Here is a 12829-nt window from a genome sequence, read left to right as displayed (position 1 = left end):
AACTTTGGTGAAGTAGATGAAGAAAATCCAGCTTTACACAGGTAGAAAGTTGGAAAGGAGGGGTGCTTAAGTAGCCTTTTTGGAAAATTATGGTTATTTTCCTTTGATGCTACATCAAAACTTGTTGAGTTGAAAGTTTCTTAAAGGTTAGTTGCAATGTGAAATTGGAAATCAAATTAATTTTTTATTTTCAGTTACATTAAAATATAGTTGTGTGTTTTGCATTTGGAATGGTCCTCTTACCAAATACATGAGTATTTGGAAAATATTGGTTTCCTGAGTTAATAAGGTTTTCAAAATGTTTACATGCATTTTATAATATGAAAAGAATTCATATTTGTTAATATCACCAGAGAAAAGCCTTTGCAGGACTGGAAAGCTATCATGCTCTTGGTGATAGATATAATTTTCCAAAATTCTAATTTTTGCTTGAAAGCTCAAATCATATCATTGGCAACAAATAGTTTCAGTTATTTTCCTTGAGGTGACAGGCTCACTTTGTTCATTTTAGAAAAAGTATCTCTCCAATATTCATGTCAGCATAACCACAGTTCGTCTGTCAACCATTCTTCCTAGTAAAAATGATGTTGCATGAAATAAGGGGCTGGGCCAGTTAATATAAGTGCTTTTTCTTCAAGACAACCACCATACATCTGTAAGCAACAGAGGTGCTTAATGCGTACCTCGTAATTCATCACATAAAATATTACAACAAAGTACTCCAGAGTCAAGTTTTAACAAGATAATTTTTATATGATGAAGAAAAACAAAATGACTATTAGTTTAATTTGTTGCCACTGCCCTCACTGCCCTTAAAAGAAACAGCCATTTCCATCACTGGTTTTGAAATTTCAATGCAAATGTTTACACAGAAAGAAAAAAAAAACCCACACAGACAATTATTATTTCAATATTATGAGGAAAAGCACCATGACCTCACAAATTTTTTGAAAGGATCTTGGGAATACCCAATAGACCTCAAATCACTGTGAGGTATAGGAGCATGAACATTTACAATACTTATGGATGCTACCTCATTGCACAATTTTTCTTTTCATCAGAAATTTTGTTGTGAGTGGTTTTGACATTATAACCAATATTTGTTTTATTAAAAGTAAAAATCTTTGTCTATCTGATAGAAAAATCTCACTGTTACCTTAATTTGCTTTTCTCTCACCCTAAGCAAAGATGAAGATCTTTTCTATTTACTATTCACTATGATACTAGTGCTGGAATAAAATAACAGTTCCGTGGGACAGAATGAAAGGTTTAAAAAGTGACTTAAGTTTATCAAAAAGCAGAATTTTTGATCAAGGTTGCATTTTCTTAATGGTAATCATGTGGGAAGAAGCTAGAAACTTTAAATGATATTGGGATAACTGGCTAGCTACCCAAAAGCTAGATCGTCCTCTATTTAATTTACATGTTGTATATAACATTCTGAATGTACAAAACATTAAAATGTTAAAAATTCAATCCATAAAGAGGGTATTTTTAATATTTTATATTTGAAATGTCGGTTGAAATATAACACAGGAAAATCAGAAGACTTAAGGAAAATAAATGATAAACCTGACCGTACAAAATTAAATTTCTAAATGGCAAAAAAGTGCAAAATTAATCTAACAATAAGATGGGAAATATACATATTTAACACATACCACAAAGAATTATACTTTTTAACATATATACTACTATAAATCTGTTGAAAACAACTCTTATAAAAACAGGCACAGGATACACATATAGGAAATGGAAGTAGATTACAAAAGCTATTTTAGAGCCATTGTATTCTAGGGATATTTGAAGTCAATCTCTCTCATTCATAAATGAGAAATCTAAAGTCCATGGAGGCATATAAAAAAGTTCAAGTTTTTTACTCTCCATTAAGTACTTTAAATACCATAGGTTATTTATTCATTTGTTTCTACTAAGTAACTAATTTACCAAACTATATGTCAAATATATGTATACATGAATATGTTAAATATATTTGTCATATATTCATATATATTTGTCAATTATATATATGACATATATTTGAAACATCTGTTGAAATATAACACAGGAAAATCAGAGGACTTAAGGAAAATAAATGATAAACCTGACCATACAAAATTACTTAAATTTCTAAATGGCAAAAAACTCAAAATAAATTTTAACAGTAAGATAGGAAATATACATATTGACAAATATATATGACTCTTTGACAAATATATTTGACATATATTCATATATATGAATCTTTTATATATAGATCTCATATATATTATATAAAAATATGTATCTGTATCATGTATATCTCACTCTGTGATCCTCTATAAAAATGCAAATGGCATAGGATGACCTTTAGTTGTTTGTAACTGATACATTTTTAAAAATAGATTAACATTATTGAAATTGACACTATTTGCTCCCAATATACAACAATAGATAATGATATAATGCTTTAGAACTTAGGCTCTCAAGACCAACTGCTCCAACTGGAATCCTGCCTTCAAAACCTACTGAGTAACCTGAGCAATTTACTGAAACCCTATATGTCTCAGCTTCCCAATTTATGTGTCATCCTAGTTCCAAAAGTTATTGCAAGTATTAACTTATACTTAAAGAGCTTATGACAAGCTGTGACATACAGTAAATGTTCAATAATTGTTGGCTATTTTCATCATCATTAATAGATGGAGTCACTTCTGGTGACCATAAACAGTTTTCCCTTTTGTGCATGGTTCCACTGAGGATTAGAAGCATCTCTTATAATAGCGTATACCACCACAGAAATGATCTGCATGTAGAATTGATTTTTGTAGAAATTCTGTAACCTAGTTATTTTCAGGATGTATCAAGTACTATGTTGAATTAATTCCAGGTGTATATTATCATTACAATGTTGGAGGAAAGATTTAGTGTCCTTTAGGATAATAAAAATGGAATGGATTTATTATTTTAATCTTTTATTTGAGGAAGAACTTACACAGACTTAGTTCAAAAGTTGATGCAAAAGTGAAGTGGGAGAGCAAATAAGATAATCAGGGAATACAAATCAGTTGATTTTATATTCAGATTATATCTACACACCCTCCTATTTGTCCTGCTTGTATTTCTCACTGTAAGGCTACTTTCAACTTGACCTTACTGTTCTTTGAAAACTCTTCTGGAAACACTATAAAAGCTGATGAATTTATCATAGGCTAGACTTGGGGCATTCTAATGTACCCTGGAAACGAAATTGAACTGGAAATCATCTATGCATACTAAGGCCAATGCCCCCCCATTCTGAATGGATCGCCGGTGGTTTATCACAATTTCTAGAGACTCAATACTGAACTTAAATAGAAAATGATCTTCAGAAGCTAAAAGGCTTTCAGTTTTCAGGTTTTCTTTCCTTTGTCCTTTACGGTCCTGAACTCAATCAAATTGTCAAGAGGGCTCCCTCCCATCAAAAGGGTGATGGAAATGGAAATTTGGGTCTTTTTATTTTTGAAAAGAGCAAGCCATGGGTATGAAAACTTCACCACTCAGCATTTTAGCAACATGCAATACACCAAAGCAATCAGAGTTTTCTTGCATGAAATACTTTTCTAAAAATACCCAGCACCAAATAAACTTCCTTCTGAGGTCAAATCTCTACTGTAATTGACACTCTTAGTGACATGCTTTCTGTCTATTTTTCCCTATAAATACTTTAAGTGACATTGATGAATTGGACTAATGGGAAATCATAGGATCTTTTATACTGAAGCAGAGTCTATGACACTATTATTCCTTCTATTACAAAAAAATATTGAGGATTTAAACATTATTCCTCTGAGTTTTCATATTGTATTTTTCTTCCATTTTTTGGAGGGGATGCTGGTGGTTATTTTTTAAAGAACAGTATTGAGATATTCATACATTATAAAATTAGCCAATTTAAAGTGTACAGCTTCCTGATTTTTATACATTCATGGAGTTTCACACCATCAACAAAATTTAATTTTGGATTATTTCCTTCATGGCAAAACAAAATCATCCACTTATTAGAGCCACTCCCCACTCCCATCCCCTCCTCCAACTGTCAGCTCAGACATCAAATCTACCCTCCTTATCCAATATTCTGGACAGTTCTTGTAAATAGAATCATATAATAAGAGGTCTTTTGTCACTGGATTCTTTCAAGTATGATCATGTTTTCAAGATTCATCCATGCTGTAGCAGGCATCAGTAATTTCTTTCTTTTTATTGTTGAGTAATATTTCATTGTATGGATACACTGCATTTTTAAAATCTATTCCTTGATATTTATGTTATTTCCTCTTTTGTGCACTAGTTTTTATATGAACATATGTTTTAATTTCTCTTGGGTATATGCCTGACAGTGGAATTGCAATGTTGCGTTGTAACTCATTAATATTTTGAGGAACTGCCCTGTTTTCTAAAGCAGAACATTTTACATTCTCATCCACAGTATATGAAAGTTTTATTTCTCTAAATTCTCATCAACACTCATTATTTTCCATTGCTATAATTATAGCCATCACAGTGGACATGAAATTGTATGTCACTGTGGTTTTCATTTGAATCTCTGACTGTTGTTGGGGATCTTTTCATGTATCTTTTCGCCATTTGTATATCTTCTTTAGGGAAATGTGTGTTCAAGTATTTTTCTCATTTTTCAGTTGGGTTATCTATCTATAATTATTGAGTCATCAAAGTTCTTATATATTCTGGATATGGGTCCCTTGTCAGATATATGATTTACAAATAATTTCTCCCATTCTGTACATCTTCTCACTTTCTTAATGTTGCCCCTTGAAGCATACAAGTTTTAAGTTTGAACAAGCTGATTTATCTTTTTCTTTTACCACTTGTGCATTGGGTGCCATATACAAGAATGTTTTATCTAACTTAAGGTCAGAAAGATTTAACTTTATTTCTCTTTCTAATAGTTCTATAATTTTAGCTTACATTTTTATCTATCACCAAGTTAGATTCAATTTTTATGTATAAGACAGGGGCCAAACCCATTATATTGCAATATGGGCATCCAGTTGACACAGAATCATTTGTTGAAATGAAAATTCTTCCCCACTGAATTGTCTTGCTGAAAATCAATTGATCAAAAAATGTGAGGATCCATTTCTGAACTCTCACTGCTATTCTATGTGGCTATTCCTCATGCCAATAATATACTGCTTTGGTAACTGTAGCCTGATAACTGATAATGGTATTAAGTTTTAAAACTGAGAATTATAAGCTCTCCAATTCTATTGTTTTTCAAAAGATAATTTTGGCTCTCATTGGGATCCCTGCATTTCCATGCAAGGAAATTTCCAGTTCTATTTCAAAACGAGCCTGTCAATTTCTGGAAACAATATAATGGCAACTTTGAGGTGAATATGAATTGCGTTTAATCTGTTGATCAATTTGGGAAGTATTTTCATATAAACAACATTAAGTCTTCTAATCCATTAATGTCTGATATCTTTCCATTTATATCTTTTAAAAATATTTTATAGTTATCAGTGTACATTTTGCATTTTTGTTAAATGTATTATTTTGCCATATTATTTTAATACAATTTCAATTAAATTGCTTTCTTAGTTTCATTTTTGTTTTTATTGCTGCTGTATAGAAAGACAATTTTTGCATATTAATCTTATGTCCTGCCACATTGCTGAATTCATTTACTAGTTTTAGTTTGCAGTGAACACGTTAAAATTATATATATATGTTTATATAATTTGCAAATAGAGAGTTTTAATTTTTTGTCATCTTTTTTCCTTTCCTAATTGCACCACCTAAAATATCCAGTACACAGTTGAATAAATGTGACAAGAGTGGACACCTTTGTGTTGTTTCTGATCTTACAGACAAAACACCTATTTTTTTCTCCATTAAGAATAATGTCACATGTGCAGTTTCATGTATCCTCTTTATAAAGCGGAGGGAGTTTCTGTGTATTCATACTGGGAGAATATTTTAAGAGTGTTCAATTTAGCCAAACGTTGCAAGTGCATCTACTGATATGAGCATTTTTGTCTCTTGGTCTTTAAATATGTTGCATTATATTGATTTTCAGATATTAATCCAACATTGTATTCCTGGGATAAATTATACTTGGTCATAGTGTATAGTTATATTTATTATCTTACTGTGGTTTCTTGGCTGATATTTTGTTGAGGGCTTACATTTATATTTACAAGGGATATTGGTCTGAAGTTTTCTTATGATGTCCCTGCTTACATTTTTGTTTTTGTGGTTAATCAGGGTAACACTGACCTTATAGAACACCTTGGAAAACTTTGTCTTTTTCTCATTTTGTAAGAATTTGTGAAGGGCTTGGGCTACATTTTTAACAATTTCATAATATTAATCAAAGAAACTTTTTGGGCTAGGGCCTTACTTCATGGATCACAAAATTTTCCAATTCAATATCTTGGTTTTTTTTTGTTTAGGTCTAATTCTCCCCTTCACTCTCTCTTTCTTCTGATCCAGCCACATATGCTGTGCCTGCTTCCTCTTCACTTTCTGCCATAAGTTTCCTAAGGCCTCCCCAGCTGTACTTTCTGTACAGCCTGTGGAACTGTGATATAAGACCTCTTTTCATTATAAACTACCCAGCCTCAGGTAATTCTTTATATCAATGTGAGAACAAACTATTACAGTTATGAACAAATATGTTTATACTGTGTTTTATATTTACTTATGTAGTATACTTAACTAGTACTCTTTATTAATTCATGAGGTTTCAAGTGTCCTTTCAGACTGAATGACTCCTTTTTAAAACCTTTTTGGTAGAGCATATCTAAGCAACAAATAATCTCCTTTCCTCTTTTTAAAAATCCTGGGAATGTCTTAATTTTATATTCATTTATGAAGGAGAGTTTAGCTGAATTGTCAGTTAACAGTATTTTTATTTCAACATTTAGGAAATGCTACCCACTGTCTTCTGACATCCATAGTTTCACATGAGAAGTTGGCTATTATTCTTATTGAAGATCCAGATAATTAAATTTTCTCTTGATGTTTTTAAGGAAAAAAATGATATTTGACTCTCATCATTTGACTCTGACCAATCTAGCCATGGACCTTTGAATCTGTTCTATGTGGAATTTATTGGCTTTGGATGTGTAGATTATGTTATAAATTTTGAAATTTTCCAGTCTTTTTGCCAATGTCTTTCTCTCACCTCCTCTGAGACTTCTATTATGTTTATTTTGGTACACTTAATGGTGTCCCATAATTCTCCGATGTTCTGCTCATTTTGTTTTCTTTTCCCATACTATTTCTCATATTGGATTATCTCTACTGATCTGTCTTCAAGTTTTTTGATTCATTCTTCTACCAGCACAAATCTGTTGTGATATGAGACACTCATATATTTTTAATTTGTTATTGGTCTAAGTCCAGAATTTATATCTGCATTTTTGAAGCAAAATTTATTTATATACTTTATTGATATTCTCTTCGTGGTGAGATGTAAACATTTTTATTTGGTTCATGTATATGTATATACACACAAACCAAATAAAAAATAGAAAGTATATATATAATATATATATACACACACACACATAAAAAATCTTATATATATGCATACACACACTATCTTTTTTTTTAATAATTTGTTTGAAAAATATGGACTGCTTCTCGAATTTGTGTTGCATTCTTTTGCTGGGGCCATGTTACTCTACTCTGTATCATTCCAATGTTAGTATATGTGCTGCCAAAGTGATCATTGATTTTTTTTATTCTGTAACACATTATTGTCTTTACATTTCTTGACTGCTTTACACATGGTCTTGTTAATTCTTTGAACTTATCTAAAATAAGTTATTTAAGACATTATCTTCTAAGTTCAAAATCTGGAACTCCTCAGTGACATTTTCTGTTGGCTGTACATGTGTCATGCCTTCCTATTTCTCTGCATGTTTCATTTTTAAAAATTGCAAATATTATATATTGTAGTCATTCTGGTATCAGAGTCCTCAACCCTCAAGATTTGTTGTTCTTGCTTAGATGTTTAAAATTTTTAGTGTTTTTCATGCTTCTACTTGTTTAGTGACCTTCTGGAACTAATTCTGTAGATTTTGTATTTCTTTCAGTGTGCAGCTACTAAGCACTGTACTATACAGGTTGAGTAGTCCTAATTTAAAAAATCTGAAATCTAAAATGCTCTAAAATCTGAAACTTTTTTAGTGCATTGACATGATGTGAAAAGAAAATGCTAATTGGAGTATTTCAGGTTTCTGGATTGGAAATGCTGAACTGGTATAGATAGTGGAAGAATTTCTAAATCCTTCCAAATTCAAAATCCAAAACACTTTTTGTCCCAAGCATGTCAGATACAAGATGCTCAACCTGTCTATATATATAATTCTTATATATTTTAATTATATATGTAAATATATAATTATACGTGTGTGTGTGTAAAATTTCTAAGTTTGCCTTTCTAGGAGTCACATCTAGATCAGTATAATTTAGTGATCAGTCAATGATCCATAAGTTTTTCTTAAATGCCTTTCTTGTATATCTACCACCTTTCAAAGGGTGGTAAGTCACATTCAAACTTCGGGCAGTTTTCAGTATTTCTCTAGCTTCCACTTCTTGCTTCTGCAGGGTTTTGTTCATTCATATCTGCAAGGTTAGTCAGATGTAAATGACTAATACCTCCTTTCCCACGTCTTCCCTGGACTTAAACATAATAGCCTTTCAGATATATCTTCATGAATCTGCTGCAGCATTTCAGAGTTTTCTGTGGTCAACTGATTCTCTGGGATTTTTTTTTTTTAAATCCCTCAACTTGTTTGCTCCAACTCAACCACAGCCTTCAGTAGCTGTGATGGTGCCAGCTAATGGCTATTGTTTTGGTAATGCCATGGGGTTGGGACTCCTGTTTTCCATACTGAGCTGAGCTCTGAATCAAACTAATTGGCCATTACACCCTGGGAATAGAGTTCTTACATAGAGCTGTGATTTCACACAAAACATTCACTGTTCTCTCAGAATGGTGCTTTTTTAACAGAGCTCCAAAGAGATCAGACTTCTTTGGAGCTCTGACTTTTGCCTACCACATTACTGATCTGGTGACGGAGGGGAAATTGGACTAGCCCCAAGTAAAAAACGTCACAGATCATGCTGCCTTACAGATGTTCAGTAGCTTCTCTTGGATAGATGTTCAGTTTGCTCTGTGTAATTTTCAGAGTGCTGAAATGATTGACTTTAGTTGTTTATCCCACATTTTCATAGTTTTCGTGGGAAAGCAAGTTTACAGAGGTCCTTATTCCCTCACTCCAGAAGTCTGTTCTGGACTTTGTTTTTTCAAAATAAAGAGGTACAACGTGATCTTTACTTTCTCATCTCTGTGAGCTTCTCTTCTACTTGTTCATTACCTATTCTATTTATGTCTGCATTTTCAAGTAATGCATTTATATTTATCATGCTTCTTTCATTTTAAAGTTTCTTAGTATCTCCCCCCGCCCCCCGCCATCCGCTTCCAGGTAAAATACACAGTTGCAAAGGTTTAAGAGATATAAGTATTATTACATAGTTTTTATTTATATGCTCAGATTTCACATCTTAGTCGATTTCTATTATTTACTATTTTTTGTTATTGCTTTTTTCAATGTTCTCATCTTTCAAATGTGACTTACTTCTCTATTTGGTTTATGAAAAATAATTAAATTCCATGAAATTATTCCCTTGCTAGTCTTAGTAATTCTGAATTCCAGATGGAAGAGTTATATGCATTATACTTTAACAAATATATTTATATACATTCTATAATATAAGAAAGGACATTTCAATTTTATTACAGTAAATTTATGGCAATAAATTTACATTTATATCCTTTTTTTTAACTAAGGTTTTCAGTGGAAAAGTCTACTTTTTGGGATGTGACTTAACTGCTGAAGATATTTTCCTCTCCTCTGAGAGGATGAAAACTCTTCAAAGTTTTCTTCCACCTGCAGCCAAAAGACAATGAAGAGGTTTTCTTGGACTTGGAGGATATTGCAGATCTTGGGTTTCCATTTTTTTTCTTAAAACATTCACTGTTGGATGAACTCACTAAAAGCACTACACCAGAGTCTTTACCTTGGGAAGAGAGTCATGAGCAGGCTTTTAGCTAAGTAAAGTTGGCCTTACAGCAGCCCCCAGCTTTAGGACTTCCAAATTACACTAAACCTTTCAGCTTGTTTGTTTGTAAGTATAACAATAAGGCATTAGGAGTCCTTATTCAAGAACATGGTGATAAACATAGGCCCATTGCATACTTTATCCTTTATTTACATTATATCCTTTGCAAAAAATCAGCTGGTGAATCATGGATTAAAAATACATCTTCAATTAGTTATGCAGCAATAAAGTCCTCAATATGTATTATCATTTACAGTTATAATTTGCTAGATGATACAGATGAGATATAGCAGTAACATAATTGCCTTTTTAATACTGCACTAGGTATGCAGTGGTCATTAATTATCTTGACTAATTATTGGTAGCAATTAATCTTTGCTCTAATAATTATTGCTGATGAATATACATGTTTTGCCCCCATTACCTTTTACCATGACATGAAGATGATGTATGCGATTACTAAACTACAGATTGTCTAAAACAGAGTTAAATAGTTTGATGTAGTAAAGGTGTCCTTGGAACCAGATAAAATTTCATTAAATCATTGGAACTGCAAAAGGCAATTGATCTAGTGACATTTTTCAGATATTAAGGTTATCTCATTCCCCACCCTCCCTCCAAGATTTGTTTTTTGTATTTCGTATACAATGGTGAAAAGCTTCTGGCTCTCCTTAAATAGAAGAGTTATTAACAAGTGTGCTTCCGTAAATGAGAGGGTGTATGTAATCTTAGCATTGAGGAAAAGGAGTAGAAAAAAGTCATAAAATGCTAACTCTGAAAAATTCTTCAGAGTAATTACCAACTTTTATGTACATGTTCCTCAACTTGTGAGAGGGCTATGTCCTGATAAGCTCATCATAAATTGAAAATATCCAACTTGAAAAGAAACGTAATACACCTAACCCGCCAATGTTATAGTTTATCCTAGTGTACCTTAAAAGTATGAAAAACACTTAAATTAGCCTACAGTGGGGAAAACTAACACAGCATATTTTATAATAATGTGTTGAACATCTCACGTAATTTACTGAGTACCATACTGAAAGTGAAAAACACAATGGTTGAATGGGTACTCCAAGTGTACTCTTTACTGAATGCATACAGCTTTTATAACATAACTTTTACAATTGAAAAATTGTAAGTTGAACCATTTTAAGTCATGAACCATCTGTGTTTACAAATGCCTGACTTTAACCAAATAACATTTGTGAGAAGGGTGGATCTTGTATTTTTTGTACACCCAGCAAAAGAATAGTGCCTGGCACCCAGTAGATGCTCAAGAAATATTTGCAGAATGCATAATTAAATGGTGAGGTGAGCTAAGTATCCTGTAACAATGAGAAGCTAATGTAAGATAATAATTGGATAATTATTAATTTTCATCAAAGAGATCATTCAATAAGTTTTCACAAAATAACCTCTACTCTAACATTTACCATTCAAACACACTCAGAGAAACATACTGACACTCATTGAATAAGAAAAAATAAATGTGAGACTCATGATAGTGATTTTAAACAAAATTTGCTGCTTCTTGGAGCAATAGAGGCTTATACTTGCTTTATCAGAAAAGACTGTTCTGATGAACGAACCTAAAAGAACTTCTATTTTAAGAAGTCTAAAGCAGTCCAGCTTATGCAGAAATATGTTACCATAGCTATTATATTAAATGATTGGTCTAAAGAATATTTAAAAGCAGATATTTATGTCATCTTACTCAATATCTTTGGGGGAACATTTAAAATATATTTTATGGTTTAAAATGGCTTTCCAAGGCTGGGCGCGGTGGCTCAAGCCTGTAATCCCAGCACTTTGGGAGGCCGAGGCGGGTGGATCACGAGCTCAAGAGATCGAGACCATCCTGGTCAACATGGTGAAACCCCGTCTCTACTAAAAATACAAAAAACTAGCTGGGCGTTGTGGCGCGCGCCTGTAATCCCAGCTACTCGGGAGGCTGAGGCAGGAGAATTACCTGAACCCAGGAGGCGGAGGTAGCGGTGAGCCGAGATTGCCTCCAGCCTGGGTAACGAGAGCGAAACTTCGTCTCAAAATAAATAAATAAATAAATAAAAAATAAATAAATAAATAAATAAATAAATAAAATGGCTTTCCAATATTGCAGTCTTAACAATGTTGTAACTGTGGGAAACAGGATTTAACTTGAGGTGTACTGATTTATGACTACCATCCAATAATAAAATAATTGGATCATATATTGGTTTATTTGAAAGAGAGGGCATGGTGGTGAATGGTGTGTTCATATGAACAATATAGGAGAAATACATAAGCAGTGGTTTGTCTAAACAAAGCAGTAGTTGTAGTAACCCATAGTTGTTGTGATCAATATGAACCTGGGAAATGGTATTACTTAAACTAAATATAGGATAACATTGTGGAAAGCCCTGTGGTTAAGAGCAGTAATTCTGAAGTCAGGAGGCCCTGGGTTGGAGGCTCATCTCTCTATTTAGTATGAATTTTACCATAAGTTATTCAATTATTCTGAACCTAGTTTCATAATCTTTGAAACATTGTTTACAAAAATAAGATTGGTCTAAACTCTATAGTGGTGACAAAATTAGAACATTTTATAATCTAGTCCTGGCCACTTGGACATCATATTCTTCCCTTATCTCTACTGAATACAAGCTCATGACTTGGCAAGTGTTAAAGATTTATCTATTTATTAACATTTTACTTACAAGGATAAAAC

At 32.4% G+C, this 12829-nt stretch overlaps 1 non-coding gene across 1 annotated transcript; it reads right to left on the bottom strand.

Annotated features, from left to right (window-relative positions):
* Nucleotides 1-7614: 7614 nt before the first annotated feature.
* Nucleotides 7615-7721, bottom strand: LOC118152533 (U6 spliceosomal RNA). The gene has a single exon (XR_004741290.1). It is a non-coding gene; the product is annotated as a U6 spliceosomal RNA (small nuclear RNA).
* Nucleotides 7722-12829: the final 5108 nt, after the last annotated feature.

Source organism: Callithrix jacchus, chromosome 3 (genome assembly GCF_049354715.1).
Source record: "Callithrix jacchus isolate 240 chromosome 3, calJac240_pri, whole genome shotgun sequence".
NCBI classification, from domain to species: domain Eukaryota; kingdom Metazoa; phylum Chordata; class Mammalia; order Primates; family Cebidae; genus Callithrix; species Callithrix jacchus.
The sequence above is the reverse complement of the archived record's forward strand: the minus strand, read 5'-3'. Positions and strand labels throughout refer to the sequence as shown.